Here is a 27,921-nt window from a genome sequence, read left to right on the forward strand (position 1 = left end):
CAGCATCTTGTAAGGCTTGAATACCTTTGGTATTTATCATTTTGAGATTTACTTCAAAGTATGCAACATCCATTGGTAATGACGATACACATTCCGGATTATTACATTCAGACGATCTAATTGCACTTGGCTCAGTCGGTTCGGAACAACAAAAGAGATTCTTCCATATCTGAGTAATCGAGTCTTTAGCAATCAACTTGTGCGGTTTGATAGATGGAGCTTCAGGATCTTTTACAATCGGATAAAATTCATTTAAAAGGACAATGCGTTCACGAAGTATTTCCATAGTTGGGCCCATCTTCATAAATTTGCATACAAATTTTAATGCGCAATTATTCGATGACTGTATAGAAAAATGATATCGAGAATCATAAAGTGCACCAAATTGCAATATATGGATGATGGCATCAAACCCACAAGTTTTTTGAAGATCCACAGCAATATTACCAACTTTTATGATTCCTAATTTTAGCCCATTCTTAAAAAAAAAAACCTCTTTTTCCTCCATTATGAAATCTCTCGTTGAGAAATCGTATTTGTGGATATGATTGAAAATAGAAACCTACTTTCGCAGGTTTGTTCTTATTACATTTTGGATTCAAATTTTGTTGGTCACCTTTAGGAAATTCAGTCGATACTTCTTCCTCATCTGATAATAATTTCGAATAATTATGGTCTATTAATGGCGTACTCGAGAAAATAACTTCTTTTGAATTTGGCGTTGACAATTCAGCGTGTGGATCCTTTTTCGTAGAAAGTTTGTCTTGCTCATAATTTATAGAAAAGCCATGAGTATTATTGTTTGGCTGAATAAAAAGATTTCGATCAATATTTGCGATGTCGCTGCTTTGAAGGCCGAGCACTTCAGAGAGAATTTGAGAAGTATCTTGAATATTTTTTTATTCTTCTTGGTTTTCAGGACTTATTTCATTAACGTCTACAATACAGCTCTCCTCATTGACAAGTCCTTTCCAAGCTTCACCACTCTTCAAATCAGAGTCATTCACCATGCGAGCCCTCTCGCGCAATAGACTTATTGAATTAAAATTCATATTTATATTTGGCTGTTAGTAGGTAAACTATGACAGTTCTAAATGAAATGTGGGCGAGGTGGAGTGAGGGGCGGGGGGTATACCGCGGGGGGGGGGGTACCGGTTGGCATCGATAAGATCCCTGAAAAAATCACCCGAACCAAAAAATCCCACCAAAAAGATCCCACCAAAGAGATCCCCAGATCGACAACATCCCGTGCATAAATATCCCAGATGCAAAAGATTCCGTGCATAAATATCCCAGATGCAAAAGGTCCCCGAATCGACAACATCCCATGCATATATGTCCCAGATGTGTATCATTATATTACATTATTTATATTATAGCTTTCGAGATATCAATTTTTAAATATAATAACAAGAAACGAAGTTACATATAATCAGATACATTGCACCGCACAATTAGTGATCATTACAAATAATCTAGTAGAAGAGTTCCGCAAACCACATTGCGCTACAATGCAGCTGTCGAGATATCAATTTTTAAATATAATAACAAGAAACGAAGTTACATATAATCAGGTACATTGCACCGAACAATTAATAATCCTTATAGGCTAAGTTATGGGCAACACCACGCAGATATTCAACAACGTCGCCTTTACCATAGGTGCCCACGACATTAAGCAATCGCCTATTACGATCTCGATATTTTCTAGTTTTCTTCGGTCCAACGTCGCCTCGAAGTATCTGTTCAAGCTTTAATTCAGTCATAGCTTGCTCATCACGCATTAAATCGATAAATTTCCATGGTGTAACATGAGCCGCTTGGGCACGAATGTTAAAGGCGTTGTGCCAACCTTCAACGATGTTGTTGGTACCTTCCACCATGGTTGGTACAATCTCCATTTTCTAGAGTAGTAACGTAATGGTTCCACAGGGCTACGGGAAAAAGAGCACCACTTCTCACTTTACGCCGATTAATAGTGCCGATCCAAGTTGTTTCAAAATAAGAGAGCAACATTTCCCATTCGCCAGCGTGATCAGAGTAAAATGGTGACGCGATTAATGCCTCGTATGCAGCTTCGACGTTGTCCGGGGGTACAAATGCGAGTGCACTCAGCATCCTGAGGTTCAACGCGTAGTCACCACTACGAGCATATGCTGGTTGCAGTCCGAATTGTTGAATGTGCTTCCAAATACCCTGTGACATGTGGAAAAAACAACCTTTAACATTAACGCCACAAAACACTTTAGTGATTGCATTAATAAATGCGCGTTCGAAGTCAACCATCACTGTCACCGGTTGTAAACGTGGCTCCATTGACTGCAACTCTTTCGTCGTTAGCGGGCTCGCGCGCGAGGGTCCGGGGATTTATTCCCACGACTTCAGAATGTTCTCGATTCCTCCGGACCCCCGGTTACGAGCCGAAAATTCGGCTGATCCAATCAGCTGTCGACGTCTCGAGTAATTCGTTTTGACGAATGTCACGCTGAACTCGAGGCCAGTCACCGATCAGCTGTTTTGATATATAGGTCGTTCGCTTTGTCACGGGTGTATGCCTCGCGCACCGAGTCTCCGAGACAAAGGAGCGAGTCATTATCGCCAACAATAGAGCTCTGTTTTTCTGCCCTTCAGTTACCGGGAAATATTCGGCTATTTAAATGTAAATTTCGGCGACCGAATCTATTCTTAACATAGAATTTCGCTGGCTTTACCCTTAAAGGCAGAATTTGACCGATTTCTTTAGAGTGGGATTTTCTTGTTGTTGGGATTATTTTATTCGGGAAACATATTTTTCGGGATTTTTAGAGGGGGATTTTTTTGTTGTTGAGATTATTTTATTCGGGGAACATATTTTTTGGGATCTTTAGAGTGGGATTTTTTTGTTGGGATCATTTTCCCCGGGGGATATTCACCGTTCACCGGGGGTACCGCGGGAGAGGGGGTCGGGGGGGTATACCGCGGGGGGGGGTTACCGCGTTTTCGGGCGCCGCGAGGAGGGGGAGGGGGGAACCGCGTTGTTTGCCGCGCCGCGGGCGAGAGAGGGGGGAACCGCGTTTCCGGCGCCGCGGGGGAGAGGTCCGCGGGGTGAGGGGACCCGCGTTCGCGTTTTCGCCGCGCCGCGGGATGAGGGGCGACCGCGTTCGCGTTTTCGCCGCGCCTCGGGGAGGGGTGACCGCGTTTTCGCCGCGCCGCGGAGTCCGCGTGCAACGGCCGCGTCGGTCCGCGTGACGTCACACGGCACGCTCCCGCTCGCGTTATCTCCCCCTCGTAGATGTTCTCTCGCGCCCCCGTCCCCCGTTCGCGCGCGTCTTCACGGTCGCGCGCGATCCCTCTCCCCCGTTCGCGCGCATCTCTCTCCCCCTCGCGCACGGTCTTCTCGCTCCCGTCACCCATTATAGTTAGATCATTTTTTATATTATTTTAAGTGATTTATTTATTGGAAATAAGAGGAAGAATATTTAATAATTTATACGAGACAGATGAGAAAACGTTTAATGATCGCGCGACGAATGCGGCACGCGCATTCTTATCGAGAGTTACCGCTCTGTAATTCTAAACCGCTGACGGTGGACAAGGGAACGGTAGACAGAAGGAAAGATAATTTTAGATGCAGTGATATGCATTTTAATATACATTTATTTCTCATGTAATGCATCGTGTATAATATTATCTGCAGCATACGCCAACAGTTCGCAATCAATAATCGAATTTTTATCATAAAATTCACGCAAGATTCTAACTGCATTACATTTATCGGCGATACAATTTTGGCGTAAAATGGCTACAAATTGTTTAAATTTGGCATATTATGTTATGCAAAAATAATCCTCGCGAGAAAAAAGACAGCTATTGAACAGCTATCAAACTTCTTTAAAACATCTTTAAAAACAACTATCAAACAGCTATCAAACAGCTATCAAACAACTAAAACAGCTATTAAACAACTATCAAACAACTAAAAACAGCTATCAAATAGCTATCAAACAACTGAAAACAGCTATCAAACAACTATCAAACAACTAAAAACAGCTATCAAACAACTAAAAACAACTAAAACAGCTTTAAAAACAGCTATCAAACAACTATCAAACAACTAAAAACAGCTTTTGAACAGCTAAAACAGCTTTTGAACAGCTAAAACATCTATATTATACTACAAACTATGTGGAAAAAGGAAATAAAACATTTTATATATACATATATAGTTTATTTAAAAAATCATAATTATTTCTGGTGTCGCGACCACCAGTTACATATTTTTAATACATTTTGTAATGCGCAATTCTTAACATGTTTTTCGCATCGTATAGTATTAGTAACATCTAGATTATTTAAAGATTCGATATCTTCGTAATCGGCATCCAAAGTCTCAATGTTTAGATTTTTTCTCGCTGTATTCTCAAGTAGATCCACCAGCCATTCTCGTTTCTGGCATCCCTTGACGTACACAAGAGTCGACGTCTCGTCGCCCTCTCCAAGCACGGCCAATGTAATTAAATGTTTCGCCATGCTGTATGGCACGTTTCCATCCTCCCATCGTAGTCCATGGTGATTTGCAATCAACCAAGAAGCGCATGATTTGTCGGATTTCATGAGGAGACTCCATGGCATGGGACATGTAAAAATGTAATGCGCCAAAACGGTCCCGTTTCTCAGAACCGCCACCTCCTTTACGACAAATTTCACCCCGACGGTGAAGCCTTGCAGATCGACAAACGTTGGTACGATCATGACAAAACGACGGAGCAATCTGTATCTTATCGCGGCACATCAGTGTATCTTATATCGCAATATCCGCTGATATTGCAATTTACATGATTTTGCGCACTACGTTCGACAATGGACAGTATTCGATTACGCGATCATGCAACATGAGACAATAGGCGGTAGTATTTGCCGGTACATTCTCTTTGCAGTCAAATTCTATTCGCACATCCACGGTGGCGCTCTTGACAGATTCGTTTTGTCGCGAGCAATCGATGACAACAAAAGGTCCTTCCATCAGGAATGTATACAAGCTGCAAAGCGTATCACTGGAATCGTATCCGTAATAAGCTTTACGAAAACGCGCATACATATCGAAAAGGACGGCGTATCAATTTTTGCCAAAATCCAGATTCAAGTCGTCGTACGGATAAAATTCAGAGTTTAGATAAAGTTTCACGTTGGTCAAGTTACAGTCATCGAATACACTAACATTTTGAGACATGATATTCTTGCGCCCGGTCTGCAGCGCAAAGATAACGTACCGCGGCTTCTCCAGCTGAGTCGCCGTTTTGACGGCCCACGAATGCTTGGTCGTGCTCTGCAACATGGGGTACTCGTACAGATCCCACGAACGGAAACTAACACTAAGATATCGCCCGCTTTCCAAGGCCCGTAGCATGGATAGCTTATTGATCTCGTTTAATGTGACGTGAGGCATTCGCCACTGTACTTTAAACAATTCAATTTCCGGCTCCGTCGCAGGATTTCCTACAATGCAATTGTTATCGCTGCGCGCTCGTATCAAAATTAATTCGTGACGAGCGTTAACAACCACGCGTTTGTAATCCTCGCAAAAACCCAGCAACCTCTTGAGCGGTACGCAAAAGTTGAAGTATCCTTCCGGTATGCTCGATGAAACGTCCCATCCAGCATTCCGCATGAGTTGAGAATCATTATACGATAGCGATACATAGTTCTTGATGGTAGGGGAGACCGGGGCCTAACCGTCGCCGGGGTTGAACCGTCAAATCAAATATCTCGGAACCTGTATATTGTGCGAACACGCTATTAACATTGTAAACGCTGCTTATGGTACCCATGTGACCAACGGAGTTTCGGCAGGTTACCTGCCGTGTTATGATTTTTACGAGGGCAAACGTGTTTTCGGAAGGTGAAAGTTACATTTTCTGCGCGTGGAAATTTTGTAATATCTGCAATAATATTTGCTCTCCAAATCTCGAGGTACGTGATTATAAAGAGTAATGCATGCTGAACACGAATCCAGTGTAGTTTTTTCATTATCGTTGATGTCTAATATTTCGTGGGCGATCAAACCTGAAACTTGTGTTTGGGGTGAATCCGTCAGTAAGCAGTCCGGGTGCATTTTCAAGGCATTCTCGGGCATTTCCAGGCTCACTGCATATGGAATATGGATGAGACGGGAATTACAACCGTTCAGACACCGAATAGAGTCATCGGACGTCGAGGAGTGAAACAAGTCAGGCGAGTGACTTCTGCGGAAAGAGGAACCCTCGTAACTATTTTTTAATAATGTTTCGCATAAAAATTTTGAATAAATTTTTATATTTTTCTTTTAAAAAACAATTATTAAGATGTATCCTATCATTTTTCAGGATTAGATGTACGTATATGTATTGAAAATGCAGTGTGACGGTTAAACCCCGGCATTTTTGAGATTTCAATTTTTCCACCGTTGTCGTTTTTGCTCTATACCGGTTAAACAAAGCGACGTAGATAAAAATTTCCTATATAAATTTTGTAGCTAAAGGTTCACTCTTTACAGTGGTATACCACATTTAACTAAAATTATTTATTTTCTTGTTAAAAATCGGCACCGAAAAAAAACTGACGGTTAGGCCCCGGTCTCCCCTACTGGTTATTCCAACGTTTCTATTGCGATCAATCTCCACACCGTTGAGCTCGTATCGAATCTCATCGAACATGAACGCCACGCAATTATTCGCAAGCGTTGTCTCAGACTCGTTATTCCTTTTCTTTATCGTCAATCTTCCTTCAACGTAGAGAAAGCTCTCGTACGGCAACGTGTATAAATCCTGCTGTTGTATGGGTATTCTTATCTCATCGTTATGTCCAAACGTTGTGTTGGCGTACGGATTGTACGTGTGTGTCTCAATCTTGACGACGCTGTCGTCAAAGATCGGTTCACCTCCAATGTTTAAGATATTAGCCATTTCGTACGACGAAACCCAATGATTTCAGAAATTCAACGTTCGACGCAGTGAGTTTCTTCTTTGGCGATCGGATTGTCTCTTTAATTTTGTTTCTCGTCTGTTGCACCTGCTCAGCTTCGTTCAGTATGAGCATCTCACGTTATCGCTGTCGTCTTCGTACATGCAGTCTAACGGTGATCTTCTCGCCACGAAAATCAATCAATCGACCGTCCTGATCCACGACGCGAACCGTCAAATCCGAAATGCTCCGTACGATGATCGGAAGGTAAATGATCTGTGCCGGCGTTTCCGATATCTTATATCCTGGAGGCACACTCGGTGAAAACTCGTGTATCGTGTGCACGTACTTGTCGTTGCTGTACGCACCCGCGATCACGTTACACTCTATGCGAATGATGTTTACATTGATGATATTTATCGGAACATCCGATTCGTGCCATTGTCGCGACTCCAGCACGCGATTCGCTGAAAATCCCAGCAGCGATCCAATGTTGTTCGGTTTGGTGAAATTTATCCGATAAGCGCACTTGATCTCGCTCTTCATCGTATTATTAGCCCGAATAATAATCAATGGGTGCGGTTCATCTTCGTTTATCGAGACATTATTGGATTGATCCCATAAAAGAGCGCGTTTCAGATACATGTCTATATCACGCAGTTCGTACGATCCTTCGGGAATGGTAATCTCCTTGTCGTCGTCATAGTAGAATTTATTGTTCGACAAATTTACATTCGGTATCGTGTGATAGGTTTCAAAATCTGTCAGACCGAGCTCGTAATCGCCATCGCTCAAATCCACGGCGGGAAAGTAGCTTACCGCGAGGATGCTGCTCTTGCCGGTGAGCGTAAATGTCAGTGACATGTTTGAATGAATACTGAGATTAAACAGCGTAACGCCGGTCTTTAAATTGATTGTCAGCCGACTGTAGAAAACGCAGACACAGTTGTCCACAATTGCTCTGATCGTATCGCTGATATGGCGTGCGATTGTACTCTACTACATTGTTCTTTAGATACTGCGCCAATTCTCTCGGTGGTCGAAGATTGCCAAAATTGTCGAAATATATGGCACGATCTCCCCTCTTCGCATACGCCACCCAGTGAGTACCCGGTCCCTCAGTGTTATCCAAATTCACGATACCGCTTTCGTTTCGACGTACACCGCCGATCGGTAACGAGTCGCGCATGAAAATACCTCTAAAATATGGAATGCGCATACGTTTTGCCAGTTGTTGCAGTTGTACGTTGGTAGTTACGCCCTTGGGGATTTTTAGCGTCTCTTCGACGTTTTTTTTTCTCGAGACTCCCCGTCCGCGTTTGTACGGAGCGAGATAAAGTCCGTGACCTTCCATGGCGCGATTGTGACGTTGCATCTCTTCCAGCTGACGCCGCGCGGCTTTGTTATCGTTCACGGCCTTTGCGACTCCCGCCGCTCCGCCGACCAACGAGCCGAGAACCCCTAATAACGGCAGGATCGGTAGGATACCGCCGCGTTTCGCTACCGAAAGTATTCGCTTGTTTTTCTTCTTTTTCTTCGTTTTCAAACCCATGCCGAGTTTCGTTTTAGCCTTCATGGCCGCCCAGACGGCTGTAGCTGCAGCTCTCTCTCCGAGAGTCGAATCGTTCGCGGTGACACGTTTTCGCGCTTTCGCGGCGAGTATATTGTCTGCCGCGTGTCGTTCTGCGAGATCGCTGCTACGCGAGTAGGCTATGTCGTGCTCGCGACACGCTGCGTCCAATGGATTAATACCCCGATCACCTCTTGCCAATCGTGTTTCTAAATGAGTTCCCGGACCGCAAAATTGATAGCCGGGAATGTGTAATTCAATCGGAAGCGCGTTTATCGCGCGATTCAACAGACCTCGACCTATCTTCGGCGGCATTCGCCGCAGTTTTTTATCAACGGCGGCGGACCGTCGATGTGCGTTTGCTGACACGGCAAATTATAATGTATTAAACAGCGACGGTATTGTTGAACCTCCGAATCTGCCTTGATATGTTCGGGAAGCTTATCGCACAAATAATCTATATGATTATAAAACTGTCGTAGTAGAATGACCTTTGGTATATACTTTAACTGCTCGACGGTTAAATCGTAAATATCGCTGTTATCCGACACGAGCAAAAACATTTTAAAGACTGAGCATCTCAGCTCTACGCGCCTCTATAAATAGGCCAGCTTTCTCGATATTGTTTTTCATTCGTTGTGGAGGGGAGGTAAAATGCGGTTCGTACGACAATCGCGGACGATCAAAGTGACAAACTTTGACGATAGGATACAGTTAACGAAAGAGGTACGCAAACATGGAGACATGCTACCGATTTCTATACGCGGTATCATCTGCGGTCCGTCGAATTGCGGCAAGACAAACGTCTTGATAAGCTTGCTGGAAAGTCCGCACGGTGTACGTTTCGAGAACGTGTATGTGTACTCGAAATCGTTGCAACAGCCAAAATATCGATATTTGGAGAATATACTAACACCGATAGAAGAGATTGGCTACTTTACGATCTCGAATAACAGCGACGTCATTCCACCGAGCGAGGCGCTCCCGAATTCTATTTTTATCTTTGATGACGTGGCGTGCGACAAGCAGGATACGATAAGAGAATACTTTGCAATGGGCCGGCATGCGGACGTTGACTCCTTCTATCTTTGTCAGACGTATGCAAAGATACCGAAGCATCTTATACGCGACAACGCGAATCTATTGATTCTGTTTAAACAGGATGGTACCAATCTGAAACACATATTCAACGATCACGTAAACACAGATATGTCATACGATGATTTCAGTAAATTGTGTCACACATGTTGGCAACAAAAGTATGGATTCGTATCACCACGAATCCATACTTTTGTTGCCAACATGTGTGACACAATTTACTGAAATCATCGTATGACATATCTGTGTTTACGTGATCGTTGAATATGTGTTTCAGATTGGTACCATCCTGTTTAAACCAGGAATGGCATGTTTTAAACAATTTGTTTAAAACTGTCTGATTAAAACTGATTTAAAACAGTGGACACTGTTTTAAACATTTTTGTTTTAAACAGTTTTAAACTACTGTTTAGAACTGTTTAAAACACTGCAATTAAAAACATGTGATTATTTAGAAAAAATTGCAAAAAAAACAAAAACTAAACTTTTATTTAGTTTTTTATCTATATTATTTATGTAGCATATAAATATAAAAATATATATACTAAAATAAAAATTAAAAATAATAAGATGGGTATTATTCTATTATTTTAGCAGAATATTTATTTTTAGATATTAAATAACAGTCATCACAATAAAGACTACTTAACTTAGTAGATATTGAATGACTTTACATTTTAGCAGTTTAAAATAATAGTATATAGCAGGTACATTTTAGCATTTTAAAGTAATAGTGTATAGCAGGTAGCAGGTCAGTAGTTCGTAGTTGTAGTTATTGATATTTAATATATTCAATTAATCTTTATTTCACTCCCCTTCCGGGGTTGGAAAGGCGTTTTTTTCAGTAAAAACGTTCCCAAAAACCTTTACAATTTCTGCTATATAATAAAATCATATACATTATACATTCAATCACTAATCATATACATTTTATATCTATAATATAATTTTTCTTATTTCTTCTTTCCCCGACCTGGTCATTGAGCGACCTCACATCTCATTTCCCTTCCCTTTGTCTTCCATCCGGCACCCTTCTGGTCATCTCTTTCAGTTTCCTTTAATTCCGCACACCTCTGACTTCCTCCTTTCTGTCACTGCTCTTCCCTTTTCTTTCCGGCTCTCTCCCTCCTCTTGTTCGACGCCTTCCTTCTTTCTTATTCTACGTTCACTCTGCAAATAACTGTATTAAAGATTATTCTTACATTCTTACAATCTTACCTCCTTCTCCCCTTCCTCTCCCTTAATGCTTCTTTCTTTATCTCCCTTCATCTCTCCTTTCCATCCTAAATTTCTCCTATTCTTTTTTCTTCCTATCTGCTTCGTCCTCGTCCGTATCCATAAGGAGATTCTCCTCCATCCTTTTCGCTCTTTCTTCCTCCGCGGTCCTCTTTGGCCTCCCGCTTTCCTCTCCTCTCCTCTCTTTTCTCCTTTCTTTCTCCTCTCTTTCTCTTACCCTCGTTTCCACCGACTTGTCCTCGTCCATTTTCACCCTCAATCCGCTCTCTTCCTTTCTCTTTGCATCCAATACCTTCCGCTTATCCTCTTCAACAAAAATCATCAGTATTATTCTCTAATCTTTCTGACTAACTTGCCGCTGTATTAGCCTGCCTTCTTCTTCTCTCCAGCTCTGCCATCCATTTCTCTCCCTCTCCTTTTACTATTCAGTATCTTTATGATCTTCTCGCCAATTCCTTCTGGCTTCTCCCCTCCTCTCCTCTTGTGCACCGCTCTAACACATGCTCCCATGTCTCTGGTTCTGCACCACATATTCTACAGCTTCTTTTCTCTATTGATTCCCAATATCTTCCACCTCTCATCTCATTACCTAGCCTAAATCTCGCTATCCTGATCATGAACTTCTCTTTCCCTTTTTTCTCTAGGTATTCTGGCCTTCTGATTTCTGCTATCTCCCTGTACCACCTGTTATATCTAGACTCTCTTACTCTTTCATCTCTCTCTTGACTCTGAATGTCTTTGTCTCTTCTTGTTATCTCCTCTATACTGCTCCAGCCATTTCCTCTTTTCCTTTCTATCTCCTCAGTTGCGTATCCTCTTTTTTCATAGAAGCTCCTTCTCTCTTCTTCCCAATTTGCCTTTTCCTTCCTGACATTCCCTTTTATTTCTTTCCAGCATTCTCTTGCAATCTCATTTCCCTCTCCCCTTTCCAGTTTTTCCTCGTATTTCATCGCCCTTTTACCAGCACTTACTCTCATTCTGTCCCTCTTGGTTTCCTCCCTTATCATGTATCCGGGTGTGCTCCAGTCTAGGCCCAATGTCCACCTTATATACCTTTCGTGCATTCTTTCTATTTTCTCTCTCTCTTTCCATTCCCACACTTCTGCTCCATATAAAGCTATGCTTGCTACCAGCGAATCGTATAACTTAATTCTTCTTATCCAGTCTCTTCCAAATAACCTTTTTCCTATTCCCCAAACCTGTCTCATTGCTATGGTAGCTTTCCTTACTCTTTCGTTTATATGCGCCTCCTGTCTTCCGTTTTTTTGGAATGTGTAGCCTAGATAGCAGAATTTCTTTACCTCCTCTATTTCTTCTCCCTTCCATTTCCATTCCATTTTCTTTATGTTACCTCCTCCCTTCCTGAATCTCATTACCTTTGTTTTCCCTACATTCACTCTCAGCTTTTTTCTGTCGAAATATTTCTCCAGTCTTTTCATCATCCTCTTCATCTCCTCTTCGTCCTCTGCTATAGCTACTACATCGTCTGCGTATGCTAACGTCCAAAATTTTATTCTCCCTACTACCACGCCTCCATCTTGCCCCCTTCTCATTGTTTCCTCTAAGTCTGCCAGCAGCAGTATAAAGAGCATAGCGCTCGGCGGGCATCCCTGTCTGACTCCTTTGACCGTCCAGAAGCATGATCCCTTTTCTCCTTTCACTCTTACCACGCTTCTTGTCTCTTCGTACAGATCTTCTATCCTAGTTCTCAGCTGTTCACTAATCCCTTCTCTTTTCAGTACCTCCCAAATTTTTTCTCTGTTCACGGAGTCGATGCTGTTTTCAGATCAATAAATGCTGCCACTAGCTTCCCTCTTTTTTTGCTAACAACCTTTCCAATTACATAATTCAGTGCGTATATATTCTCCATTGTACCCCTTCCTTTCCTGAACCCTGCCTGTGTTTATGGTAATATTCTTCTTTCTTCCGCCTCCTTCTCCAATCTTCTCGGCAAAATTGCCGCGTATATTTTGTAGTTTGTGTTCATTAATGTCACCCCTCTGTAATCTTGTGCTTCTTTTCCTTCTCCTTTCTTTACTATTGGTAGTATTATACCTTCTTTCCAGTCTTCTGCTATTTCTTCTGTCCTCCACGCTGTATCACATACCTCCCATATTTTTTCCTTCAATCTCTCTCCTCCATATATCCATACCTCATTTGGCAATCCATCCGTACCTGCTGCTTTCTTTTCTTTCATTTCTTTAATTACTTCTTCCACTTCCTCTCTTCTTATTCCTTCCTGCTCCTCTTTGCTACCCATTCTTTCCTCTCCCTTCCTGTCTTTTTCACGCGGTTTCACAGTTACTCCTTCCAATAGCTCCATGAAGTGTTTATTCCATTGCTCCTCCGTTATTTCTTCGCAAACCTCTTTTCTACCCTTCCTTTCTCTGTTTATAAATCTCCATACTTCCTTCTCGCTAGTTGCTTCTCTCGCCTCTTTTATAACTCTCTCCCTTTCTATCTCTTTCTTCTCTTTTATTTTCTCCTCATATTCTTTTTTCTTTAGAATGTACCTCTTTTTATCTACTTCTCCCTTCCTCCATTTAACTAGTTTCTCTCGTGCTTCTCTCCTTAGTCTTACACATTCACTATCCCACCATCTGCTTTTTTTCTTCGATCTCTGGTCTTCTCTTATTTCTTTCCAAACAGCAGCCTGTTTTATCTCTCTATACACAGAGAGGTTAGATTGACATGTAGACTGTGCGTGTGTCTTGCGTTTTGCGAACTGCGGCCTATGTAGACCGGGCTTAACGGCGCGCCTTATTTCTCACAGCCTCCGCCGTTAGCGTTTTCAATTTTTTAAATTTTGGCAACGTTATTTATATATTTACAGTTTAATGTTACGCTAGCGAAAAATTTAAATGCCTGATAGCGTTTTTCTTTGGCAGAACTGGTGCGCACTCAGTGCACATTAAAGCCGTCGTACACAAATCAACGTAAAGTGTATGTTTAATATAAACGGGTTAAGTCACGAAAGCCTCTATACTTTATTGTACTATTTGGTAAAATATGTATTGGGTATTTTATCAATCAAAATATTTGCATTTTACTTTAAATATTAAAGATTAAATCAGTGTACAACGGCTTTAATGTGCACTGAGTGCGCACTAGTTCTGCCAATGAAAAACGCTATGACATTATTATTACTTATGGATGCTCCGCACATATTTTAAATCTTCTTGCATAGATCAAAGCTATCAAGTGTTTTTTTGCTTGTTTAAAACATGTTTTTTTGTTTAAAACATGTTTTTTTTATACCTTAGTTTAAAACACAAATAAAACATAAAACATTGTTTTAAACAAAAAAAACAATGTTTTTTGTTTAAAATAAAAAAAAACATGTTTTTTGCCAACCCTGGTTTAAACAAAATCAATAGATTCGCGTTATCGCGTATAAGATGCTTCGGTATCTTTGCATACGTCTGACAAAGATAGAAGGAGTCAACGTCCGCGTGCCGGCCCATTGCAAAGTATTCTCTTATCGTATCCTGCTTGTCGCACGCCACGTCATCAAAGATAAAAATAGAATTCGGGAGCGCCTCGCTTGGTGGAATGACGTCGCTGTTATTCGAGAACGTAAAGTAGCCAATCTCTTCTATCGGTGTTAGTATATTCTCCAAATATCGATATTTCGGCTGTTGCAACGATTTCGAGTACACATACACGTTCTCGAAACGTACACCGTGCGGACTTTCCAGCAAGCTTATCAAGACGTTTGTCTTGCCGCAATTCGACGGACCGCAGATGATACCGCATATATCACCAGACAAGGACAGCGCGATTTCGAATGGTCGATACAGAAAAGGATTTAACGACTTTGCGATACCGAAACGTGGTTAGTTGTTGTCGACGCGCCGATTGAACAACGCTATCGCAACATGGACAGCAGCGAGGAGATTAGAGAGCGCGAGAGGATAGCAAATCAAATTGTGAAAACGAGCGATTCGATTCGCAAAAAGTATCACGCCTTGAAAACTGGTAAAATGGAGGAAGATATCGCGTTGGAGAGACACTTTAAGCCCATCATCGAGCCTCTAAGGCAGATTGCCGAAAACACCGTTGGCAAAGAATCTGACGTGTCAAAGATTGAGAATGAAACGGCGTGGGAAGACGAAGAGCCAAAGTTCAAACGAAAACGACCAAACGCCTCGTTTAACGACTCTGTAATGGCTTCAACTCCGGTTACGTTGAAACAATCGATAAATGTGCCATCTAATTTGAGCGAAATAACCAAAATTTTACAACCGCATAAATCGAAACGATTGACAGGTCCATTGAATGAACCACCGATAACCTCTGCGCCTTCCATGCAACCCACAATGCTCGAATCACTCGCAAACGAAGATGTTTTCGAAACCACGGATGACTCACTCGTGACGTCCGTTCGACAGCAGTTGCAAACATCTGAGGGTCGAGAAACGTTGCGAGATCTCTTGGGTCTATTGGGCCAAAAGTACGTCGGGGCAGTTCTGAGCGGCGATCAAGAAAGCGGTATAGACACCATGTACGGCGTTTATTTCAGCAACGATGGAATGATGCTCGGTAATAAACGTTTTGACGTGAACAACGCGGACAACATAATTATCGACGGCATACGATACGCTGGCACACGCGGTCTTTACGAGTTGATCTTTAAGAAATTTCCCAATGACGATATCTACACGGAGGACGATATGCAAACATACAAGAGCATTTTGTTGACGACGAGTGCTCATAAACGCAATTATGATGCTCACGCTCAAATAAATGGCAACAGGGGATACAAGTACACACAAATAATCGCACCGTTGATTTCGGGTAAAAAAGCTGGAAAAGGTATACCGCGTGCCATGACATTAAACGGCAACAAGATCGACCATATAATTGCATCGTCGATTTCGGGTAAAAAAGCTGGAAAAGGTATACCGCGTGCCATGACATTAAACGACAACAAGATCGACTATGTTCATTGGGACGATCCCAACGAGCTTGTAGATCGTCTCCGATTGCTCGAAGCTTCGCGCCTAGCGGGTCACACCGGTCACGATAACGAGATCCTGTCGATTATCGAGGAACTTCGCGAGGCTGGACTTATTATAAATTAAACCGCGCGTCGGCGAGTCATTCAATCAACATCGAAATGCCGATCAACAAGTTTGGTATATCGCTCGGAAGAGGCGGTGCGGAACCGTACTATCAATGGAGCGGATTAATCAGAAATTACGTGCGCGATAACGCTCTTTGCATGGTCGCCACCGACTTTGACGCGAAATCGCGCAAGATTCGACGGATAGCGCCGCCTGTAGATGATAGCGATGCAGCCAATAAACGTTACGTGCAGCAGAGCGTGCAAATTTTGAAAGATCAGCAGGATGAAATCGAGAGAAAGATGGCCGCATTCCAGAATAACGTGCAAATTACCCTAAACGAACTTCAAAAGATGATTCAAGATGTAATTGCGAATCATCGCGAATAGATAAAAACGTACATCTGATCTCTGCGTCAGTTGCGCGTCAGCGTCATGGCTAGTAAGAAGCAATCAACTGAGAAACGGAGGCTGGTGGAAGAATTATACGCTCCTGCTAGAAAAAATTTTTCGCGAAGACGCGTCATAGTGCGCGGATACGATGACCTGTGGCAGGCGGATGTGGTCGAGATGCGTCCATACACGCGATTCAACAGAGGCTACTACTACATACTCACCGTTATCGACGTGCTGAGCAAGCACGCATGGGCCGTACCGCTCAAGGCCAAGAGCGGAACCGAGGTTACTACGGCGATAGCGAAAATAATTCGAGACGGCGGAAGATGTCCGAAAAATCTGCAGACTGACAAGGGCAAAGAATTTTACAACGCAAACGTGCAGAAACTCTTGAAGAAACATAATATCAATCACTATTCGACCTATTCCGTAATGAAGGCATCGGTCGTCGAACGATTCAATCGCACGCTCAAGAACGATATGTGGAAAATGTTTACGCTCAACGGAAATTACAAATGGATCGACTCGCTGCCGGGTCTCGTATCGGATTACAACGCGCGAAAGCATCGAACTATCGGCATGCGACCCATCGATGTTACCCCCGCGATCGCCGACAAGCTCCTAAAAACGGTGTACAGCCACGTAAAGATCGCTGCTCCCGCGCGATTCAAAGTGGGCGACTCGGTACGCGTGAGTAAATTCAAGACAATCTTCGAGAAAGGATACACGCCAAATTGGACCACGGAGGTGTTTAGAATCGTCAAAGTGCAGAAAACTAATCCCGTGACGTATCTGTTGGAAGATTCCTGCGGAAAACCCGTCGCCGGCGACTTCTACGAATACGAGTTACGAATACGAATATGAGTTACATCGCGTTGCTAATCCCGACGTGTATCTCGTTGAAAAAGTTTTGCGCAAAAGGAGGGATGAGGTTTATGTAAAGTGGTTAGGATTTGATAATTCACACAATTCATGGATACACAAGAATAATGTATTGTAAAAATTTATTACAATATAAAAACATATTATACATACAAATGAGTCATTTATTTTTATACATATTGTGACGTTGCAGTTTCGCTGCAGCGTTGCAGCGCCCCGCCGCCGTCACAAGGCGCGGGTTTCGCGACCTTTTCACGCCCGAGGACGGTTCAACGAATCGATGCGAGATCTCCAGGGACATATTAGTCATTGCGTTACGATATACTGATCCCTTTTATTTTGTATTATTGCGTGGCGCCTCACCGAGCTGAGACTGGAGTTCCTGAGAGGATACAGAGGAAGCGGACGCGGAGTCGACGAGAAGGATAACGGCGAGAGCTCGGACGACCGAAAGCGGATCGAGGCGACCCGCGGGCCGCCGAAAGCGACGGAGCGCAGGAACACGCGCGCGGCGCGTGACACAGCGGCGGGCGGACCCATAATGGCAAGGCCCCGGGACGCCGGGGCAAAAATCAGCCCATCTGTCCTCCTCACCCTGCTGACCGGATTCCGGGATGGATGGCCACCATTCCCGAACCGGTGCGGGAAGGAACACGGAGGCAGACACGTCCCGTCCGCCGCCGGGAAGAATCCCGGAAAATTTGCCGCGCGAGCGAAGGGCCGTTTAGCGCCCTGCGGAAAGCCGTAATTCACGGCCCTACGCACGAATCCGCCGCGAGCCTGCAAGCTCACCCCTCATTGGTCCGCGCTCCAACGTCGCGGGGCCGCGTACGCCCGGGGTGGGGTGCGCTATCGATTCCGCCATCGAGCGAAATTTCGGGAGCATTCGTAAATCGTCCTCGGTGATCGACGCACGTCGAAAGTCAAGTCGCGGTATCACGTTAAGTCGCATCCCGGAGCCGAGTACGACGTCCGGCTGCTACCCCTTTCGACCCTTGGGACGACGGCGAGGACCCTCGGGAGAGAATCTGCCTACGGTGAGGTTGCCTCGGTAACGTTTGATGTAAAGCCACGACACCGCTCCCCGGGTCGCGCTCTCGCTCGGGAAAATTCGCGATAACTAGCGTATTCGCCGACAGGGCGTATTTAGCGATCGATAGCGAGAGCGAGGGGCACCGGAATGGTCTCGTGGCCGTGGGATCGCGATCGAAAAATACGAACCTCTGGAGATCGCGGTAACGCGTCGATGACGACGTGCGGTAGCGAATACGCAATTTCTCGCGCCCTTCACGTCCACGACCGCGTGTCTCGTTAGGCGTAGTATTTCGCCCGGTCGAACCTTAGAGGCTGTACGCGTAATCAATGGCGTCAGAGGGATATTCGCGTTGGTGTAATTGCGTCACTTAGACTATCCTCGCGATATCGGCTGAGATATTATTCGCGGTAGAATGTGGTTGGCCTTAAGATTATTTTCGCGTTGGACGATCGCTGACGATCGCGTGTGTTGCGTTCGATCAGAATCACTGGCGTAATCTCAGTTCTTGCGTTAGGATGACTCGGTCATTTCGCGTTAGTTATAATATTGCTCGCGGTAATTCCGTATATTTTCTCGCGTTAGTTTAGTATTTCGCATTTCGTCGAGCGCCCCGGCGCCTTATTCTTCGCGTGAGGATATCCCTGGCGATATCACATGTTGCGTTCGTTCCTTCTTACGTTGGGACGTTACTCGCGTCGCGTTCGTTGCGTTAGTTTAAGATTATTCTGTGCGTTAGTTTAAGATTACTCTTTGCGTTAGTTTGAGATATTTGGCGACAGAATCCCTGCACGGGTTTGGGAACTTGCGTTCACGCGCTCCAAGCGTGGCGCATTATCATTTCGCGGTATTTCGCGCTATTATTTCGCGTTTATCTCCGTTATGTCATAGTCAGTCGTAATTTGTACCGATATTCTATGTTAGTTGTCCGCGAACTTTTCTACTATTATTAGCTGTGAAATTACGTGATCTCGATGATTTTGTAAGTTTAGTTTTCCTCACACGTTCTCTTGCTGCGCCTTCGGCGCGTCTACTGAGTTAACGTAATTTTCCGTTTATTTCTGGCGTCCGCGTTATTATATTTGGTTGTTAAAAATTTGACGCCCGCGTTATCTATCACCTGTTACTTGCTTTTGTTTTGAAAGCCCCAGTGGCACTCACTGAGTTACGAACGTTTTCTACAGAATAAATGTTATTCTTTAAATGTTAATGGCTTGAGTTACGACATTCGTTATTAGGCGTCACCCCGCCGAATGCTGCGCTGCCCTTCATCAACCCCGCCCTGCTATTAGGTCGAGCTAGCCATTCCCTCGCACACCGACTTATTCGTTTCGCGTCTCGTTTTTGATTTCTCGCGATTTCGCGGACGCGAATTTACGCGTCTGGCGCCCAACATTAGAATCGTTTCGTGGAGTGTCGGAGGTGCGAGAGAATCCCCGGAGAGGCCTATCATCCCGCTCTCCTTGCCTCTTTTGATCCGGCACACGCCCCGGGCCGTTCCGGGAGTGAAAAAGTCGTGACAATATCTAAATGTATTTACAATTGTATTTTACAATGGTATTTTATAATGCCCCCATGGCAGCGTCTCGGTAGAACCGGGTATAATGTATCGTTTATCATCGTACGGACTTAGAGCTATTTTCGTTTCGGACACGGTGTATACCTCGTGCTGTTTGGATGTTATGCAGGTCTGCTGTCGCGTCATTTCAATTTCGTCGCGCAGACACCGCGTGTAATCGTCGAACGTTATCGACCTGGCTACGACGTTACTCTTAACACCTTTAGCTTTTTTCGTATCTTTCTTACCGTCTACTCGCAAGGCGTACATCTTTGCTCTAAGCCCGACGAATTCGGTCATTATCGCACCGTTATTTTCGTCTTTCATTAAGCCCGGAACTTTTTTATTGGCGAGTGGGATACCGTACGCATTATCGACCGCGTAATCGCTAGTGTCAAATCTAATAATGTGGCGCTTCATGGTGTCATACACATCTTCGCACTCGATGTGATAAATGAGACTGTCCGTATCGGTGTACGTGACTTTACACTTGTCGCGATACAACGGTAACATGTACTCGTGATGAAATTCGTACAAACATGTCTTGGATATATCGAGGATGCACATACCCACGTAGATTGGTTTGTCGAACTTCACCTCGAGTTTTCGCATTTCTATTGCTACTAAATTCTCCGAAAAGACGCTTCGGCTATGAAAATTTGGTTTCGCGATCAATGCCTCCGCGCCGTATCTACCCTCCCAATGAGTCACGAGTCGCACGTCAACGTGATTGCGCACATTCTCCATGGTTTTGCCAAACACAGCGTTGTTCATCAATTTGTATAAATTTTTCTCGAAATCATTTTTGGCCAATGTTCTAAATTTCGTATTAAGTTCTATATAATCGCGAAGCCGTGGAGATTGCGCGAATTTCAATATGCGGTGAATCTTTGATATACGGAGACCGTGACGAGTGCACTGCTGCAGGTTGCGATAATGTATGACATAACGTTTCTTATCGTATAATGTTGCGAGGAGCTTGTCCTGCCGCTTACCGGGTGGTTTATCGCGCGTCGGACAAAACGGTAGGTCAGTGTGCGCGTCGTGAAGATGTTGCGGATATTCCAAGTCGACTTCGAGAATGTAGCCTATCGTGGAATCCACCGCAACATCCATAACATTAAAATCGGTTACGTCGTCGACCCATTGAAAATCTGCGTAAGGCAATGGTTGACACATTGCCCAGCCGTATAAGTTGTTTACGTCAAAATACATCAGATATGACGACGGTTTCGATGGATCGTACGACTGCATGTACTTGTTGTTGGCCAGCGCGTATCTGTTTGAACATTGACTCAAACCGCCGCGTATACCGCGTTCGATAAACATGACCATGTCAATGTCGGTGAGCAATTCGAAATTGATACGCGTATGCTTCAACATAGCGTCCCACGTAAAACCTGGTAGAGTATAATAATATGCCGGATCGAGTCCATAACTCGCGACGCAGCTATCGCGAAAATTTTCAAAGATATCGGCCAACAGCAAGACATCGGTTTTGAGATATAAATCGCTGTAGTCACCGAGCGTTCGAATGGAGAACCGCTGCCAGACGTTGACGGCGTGCGCGTAATCGCTCTCGGATACGGTGTCACCTGTCAATGAACTATAAAACGAGTCGCGCGGTGGTAAACACGAGTCCTCCAACTTTTCGACGCAGTCAATGTACTCATACGGAAATACGCCTTTTCGTGTCAGCAAATCAAAATTTTCTGCGTATATTTTACAAAATTCGCGTTGAAATATTCGCAGTTTATCCTTGCTGAGATAAGATGCCAATTTGTCGAGACTAGCGGTGAGAAACTTGTACGAATCGATAAATCGCAATTTGACGCAAGTTTTCTTATCTTTATCTTCGGTACTTTTAACGTTTTTCGTAAATGAAATGTATTTCTCTTTTGTGATTGGGAGTAAGTCTACATGTCCTTCGTACGCTGTTGCTATTTCCGTTATAATAAAATGCGCGTCGTAGCCAGATAAATTATGAAAAACTATGGGAATGCAATGCGAATCTTTGTAGTTCAGATTACAGTTTGAGTGCGCGGGACCTCTGTACTGACCGGTCAGATGACAATGATCGCGTACTCGCACGTCGTCTGGCTCGAACGGTTTTTCGCACACGTGACAGTGCGTTGCGCTGTTAAACTTTTCCCACTCGTCTCGCGTGAAATCCGCCATGGGTATATTAGTGGACAAGATTGTCTTTACGTCGTGAGCTAAACGTCTTAGCTCCTCGGCGAACCACGCGACGCAATCCTTATCGCGACGAAAACGATACATTGATAGCGAGTCGTCATACGAGCAACGCACGTAGTACCCTATGCTAAACACGCGATGATGTTGATATGTGTACCTGGACGTTTCCGGATCCGCTTCCATCTTCTCCAGGGTACATTCAAGGTCGGCGTATACGATAAACGGAACTCGTTCCTTCCTGCCGTGATTCTTGAAAGCCAACCACTTGTCGTTATTGCTCGGTAACTTGATCGCGCAGTCGTTCATCTCCTGACAGTCGACGGTGTGGGCTTCCAATTTCTCGCTCGTGTAGAAATAGTGCAAACATCTGTAAATAAGGAATTTTTTTTAAATATATTTTTTACGTAAAAATTATTATTTATTAGGATGTATACTCACCGATCGCAAAAGTATTTCCGACCATCGTGCCTACTCAATTGCGAGCTCACGAGGCGGGACAGGTTCTTGATCCATGCAAAATGTCCCACGTTGTCGTCCTGCACGTACAGCAGATTTACATGCCTGCCCATCTTTCGACCAGTAACCCGTATTGGCAAGATAGCAAGTTCCTTGTTTTTTTTCTCGATGCTGTACACGTTGATGGAGATGTTGTAATCTTCAAACCGTTTAATTTGATCCAACGTCATTGGAAACTTAATGTCTGTAAGATTTAGCACCGACGTGTAATGAGGATACGACGATTGCAGATCTGCATTTCTTTGGGCTGGATGCAGAGCAGCCACCACTGACCATGCGAAACATGCATTGCCCATTGATCGCACGTTTATCACCGCTCTCTTCAATTTAATTTCTCGCGGTATTTCCACAAAACACCCCGCGTGCAATGGATTATATTTGTTTATATTAACTGTCAAATTAAGTATACGCGACAACGCCCATCCGCTATCACGTTCCTGGAATTCCTCCAGCTTTGCTAGGGTAGGCTCGATGACGTGTCGCTTGTACCACTCACACAAATCGGACTCACGAAAGAGTTCATAGTTTCTCGTTGCGATACTTTTATTCGCGCGTTTGTCGCCCGCAACAAATTCGCCATTAAACATTGTGTTTATTTTTACATTGTCATGTCGTTACATGACGTTCCGCACACGATCGAGTACAATGTCTCTTGCATCTTTGAGAAATTGATGAGGGCCGATGTGTTTGGAATTTATTACCACACCGGTCAGTATACGACTTTCAAAGGCCGTATCTATCTCGCGCCATCTGAGTCCTGTCTCACTCGCACTGTATCCTGCACCCACATGCACGAAACGTTGACGTACCGAGTCTTTCAGACCTTCGAGTCGTGCGATACAGGCGACCAACGACTGTTTGAGACCGATCGATGACTGTTTAGGATCGATCGATAATCGTGGCCGTTTAATTCGGCTTTGTTCTTCCAACCATTCGATAAACTCGTCGCATCGTTGCTCCCACGCGGCAAAGTCTTCCCTCGAATTTAAAAGGGTGGATTGCTCCAACAACTCTTGCTCCATGTTCCTCTTTCTGACACAATTTGTTGCACTCGCAACTTCCAGTCCTCGACTACTGAGCGTATCACCCAGATTCGTCCTTCTATATTCTACTAATGATGCATCGTTTGCTTTTTTATCATATCTAATTTCATCTCAGCATCCGTACGGATGCGCCTTCCGAAAAATCTACGATTTGCAGTTTTACACGTGTGCGATGAAATCATTGCGAGACACGTATGTTCTTGAAAACGATATCGCGCCATTGACTTTCGGTGATTTGATCTGTATCAATGCAGCAGCCGTACATCGGCGCTATTTGCAAAATTTGCAGTTTTGCACGTGTTCGATAAAATCATCGCGAGACATGTATGTTCTTGAAAACGGTATCGCTCCATTGACTTATGCGAAATTGCAAAATTTGCAGTTTTGCACGTGTTCGATAAAATCATCGCCAGACACGTCGCGACATGTTCTTGAAAACAATAACGCTCCATTGACTTATGCGAAATTGCAAAATTTGCAGTTTTGCACGTGTTCGATAAATCATCGCGAGACACGTATGCTCTTGAAAAAAAAAAAATCATATTTGATGCTATTGACCGATGAGGTGATCTCATCACGAATGTTCTTGACAAAGATATCACATTTAACATATATGTGGTGGTGGTCACCATGCAGCAGCCATACATTGGCGCTATTTGCAAGATTCGCATTTTTGTACGTATAAATGGTCTGCGAGGATTCTAGCGCGCAGTCAAGAGTTTGATACGGTTCGAGTACGTCGCAAACAGCCTCCAGTTACGATGAACACTTACGGTGCGAACTACTACGTTCCGATTCAGGATGAAACGTGCGAGAAACAGCACAATGAGTAAGTACCGCTAATTTTCGATACTTGTGCAAAAAAAATCTTTTATAAACATAATTGTATTTTTTCAGTTTTGATAAACCCCGCTACACGCCTCGTATTTTGGGAAGAAGATTTGCCTTGACATCGACAGCATATAAATTTTTGGATGTTGGAATCAACGCGGGACCTATGTCCTCTGTGGATATACTTATTGGCGATAACCGAGGCAATCGGATAATTCTGCCTCATGCAACGTGGGTGACATTCATCGAAAAACGTGCAGATATTCAACGATTCGTGCAATCACCGGCGCCATCATCGCTAGCGTTTCGAGATCTGGAACTCGTTAAAATACGTGACGCAGATATTGTAAAATTGACATCGTGCGCCACCAGCTTGTACATGAAACCATCAACCGTACTCTTCCTGTTCGAACTAGAACATTGCGTCGAGAATGTGTATTTTCAACTATGCCAAAATGTTCATGGCGTAAGTGAAAAATTTAAACAATTTGTAGCCATTTTACGACAAAATTGTATCGCCGATAAATGTAATGCAGTTAGAATCTTGCGTGAATTTTATGATAAAAATTCGATTATTGATTGCGAACTGTTGGCGTATGCTGCAGATAATATTATACACGATGCATTACATGAAAAATAAATGTATATTAAAATGCATATCACTGTATCTAAAATTATCTTTCCTTCTGTCTACCGTTCCCTTGTCCACCGTCAGCGGTTTAGAATTGCAGAGCGGTAACTCTCGATAAGAATGCGCGTGCCGCATTCGTCGCGCGATCATTAAACGTTTTCTCATCTGTCTCGTATAAATTATTAAATATTCTTCCTCTTATTTCTAATAAATAAATCACTTAAAATAATATAAAAAATGATCTAACTATAATGGGTGACGGGAGCGAGAAGACCGTGCGCGAGGGGGAGAGAGATCGCGCGCGACCGTGAAGACGCGCGCGAACGGGGGACGGGGGCGCGAGAGAACATCTACGAGGGGGAGATAACGCGAGCGGGAGCGTGCCGTGTGACGTCACGCGGACCGACGCGGCCGTTGCACGCGGACTCCGCGGCGCGGCGAAAACGCGGTCACCCCTCCCCGCGGCGCGGCGAAAACGCGAACGCGATCGCCCCTCATCCCGCGGCGCGGCGAAAACGCGAACGCGGGTCCCCTCACCCCGCGGACCCCTCTCCCGCGGCGCCCGAAAACGCGAACGCGGGTCCCCTCACCCCGCGGACCCCTCCCCCGCGGCGCCGGAAACGCGGTTCCCCCCTCTCCCGCCCGCAACGCGGCAAACAACGCGGTTTCCCCCTCCCCCTTCTCGCGGCGCCCGAAAACGCGGTAACCCCCCCCCGCGGTACTCCCCCCGCGGTATACCCCCCGCCCCTCACCCCCCCTCGCCCACATTTCATTTAGAACTGTCATAGTTTACCTACTGCTGTTGCAATGAGGATTTTAATCCTTCGTCTGCTGAACGTGGATCTAATGCCGATTTTTGTTCTGAAGACGCTGACTCAATATCTGCTGAACATCGAGATAATACAGGTATTTGAGAATAGAACTCTAAATGTTGATCTACTGAACATGGTGATTTTTTCAAAGTGAGTTTTAATTCTCCGTTAGCTGCACATGCAGTTGGAGTGGAATCTTGCAAGGAGATTCCTAATCCATTGTCGAGTAAACATGAATCTGATATGGGTTCTTGCGACAAGAATCCTAATTCTTCGTCAAATGAACATGAAACTGGAACAGCTTTTCGCGGGGATTCCGATTCTTTATCAGATGAACTTGGAGCTCGAATAGGTTTTTGCGAGGCTGATTCTTTCTTTGGTGTATGTGGAGATGGTACCGGCTGCCTGTGATTGTGATTAAAATGCTTTAATTTTGCTGCTACCTCATTAGTGCCAGAATGAGGTCTGGAACGAGGAAGGAGTAAAGGTTTTCATGGAAAAAATAGGGAAAGTGGAGGAAAGGGGGGAAGAATTAAATAGAGATTGGGAGGTAATGAAATCAAGAATAGTAGAGGCGTTAAAAGGGGTAGAGGAAGAGTTGAAGGGGAGCAAGAAGGAGAAGGTGGGATAGTGGGATAAAGAATGTGGAGAAGCGAAGAAAGAGGCGAGAAAGAAATTGAGGGAATGGAGAAAGGAAAGAGGAGAAGACAGGGCATTCAAGGAAAAAAGGAAGGAGTTTAAGGAGCTATGTAAGAGGAAGAAGGAAGAAGAGAATTTGAGATGGGAGAGAAAAGCGGAGGAGGCAAGGAGGGAGTCGGAGGTTTGGGAGATAGTAAATAAAGAGAGAAGAAAAAGGAGGGGATTGAGGAAGGAATAGAGGAGGGAGAATGGAAAGAGCACTTTATGAAATTGCTAGGAGGAGTGGAGGGGAGGGTGAGGATGGGGAAGGAAGGGGTGAGGGAGAAAAAGGAGGGAGAGGAGGAGGGGGAGATAAGTTTGGGAGAAATGAAGAGGGTAATGAGGAAGTTAAAGGATGAGAAGGATGTGAAGGGAAGGGAGAAGGAAGGGAGAGCAGGATCGAGCTGGGAACGGGAGAGAGAAGGGTTCTTTGAAGAAAGAGGAGTGGGGTTAAAAGAGCTTGAAAGGTTGAGAGAAGAGGGAGACGGTTGGCACCGCAAGCTAGTTGGAGGAGACAAGGAGACGCAAAGGAAAGAGAGATGGGAGAAGATGGAGAAATCGGATTATAATAGGTGGTACAAGGTAATAAAGGGAGAGGGTATCCAGGATATCTGAAGAAGGGATGGGGAGAGAGCAGATGGAGAAGGGTGGCGAGGTTTAGGTTAGGGAGTGAGATGAGAGAGAGCAGGTACTGGGAGGGGGAAGAGAGGAAGAAATGTAGGATGTGTGAATATAGGGAAGAAACGTGGGAGCATGTGTGGGAGGAATGTAAAAGGTGGAAATCAGGAGGAGGAAGTTGTCAGGAAGCGGTGGGTTGGGTTTTGGGTGAGGAAGGGGGAGGAGAGGAATGGATGATGGAAATAGAGAGGGAAAGAATGGAAGGGAAAGGGGAGTCGGAGGAGTAAGGAGAAGGATTAGGGGATGAGAGAAAGGGAGAAGGAAGAGACAGACAAGGGAAGGAAGAGGGAGAGGAAAGTAGAATAAAGGAGAGGAGAGCAATATGCGGAAGGGCTGTAGGTGAAGGCGGAGGAGCTTCTGAGGGATCCGGACGAGAACAGGGAGGAGCCGAGACAGGAAGGATGGAAGCAGACGGACGTAGAACCGGAGGAAGCGGAGGAAGACAAACAGAGGGGGGAAGGAAGAGGGGGAGGGAAAGGGAATTTAGGCAAATTGTAAGGTCGCATAAGGCCAGGGCGCGAAGGGGAGTTTGTGTAAGAGGTTTGGGTACGTTCCTCACAAAAACGCCTTGTAAACCCTACGGGATATACAATAACTTATCTACTACTACTACTACTAGTGCCAGAATGCAAGTCATCAATGTGCTCTTTCAAAAATCGATTTGCAGAACACGGCAAAGGGATACCTTCAAAAATTCTTTGCCTTACTTCAGCAAAATATCCTTCCTGCGAAGCTGTCGACGCATGCGTTTGTTTGCCAGGGAGGGCTGCTGCAGTCCAT

The 27,921-nt window shown here is 44.4% G+C and overlaps 1 pseudogene; it reads right to left on the minus strand.

The window, feature by feature from the left end:
• LOC139786611 (uncharacterized) lies at positions 1-27,921 on the minus strand (annotated as a pseudogene).

This window comes from Temnothorax nylanderi, unplaced genomic scaffold, assembly GCF_030848795.1.
Source record: "Temnothorax nylanderi isolate EJ_2023f unplaced genomic scaffold, tnyl_v1.0 TNYL_tig1088_pilon, whole genome shotgun sequence".
Lineage (NCBI taxonomy): Eukaryota > Metazoa > Arthropoda > Insecta > Hymenoptera > Formicidae > Temnothorax > Temnothorax nylanderi.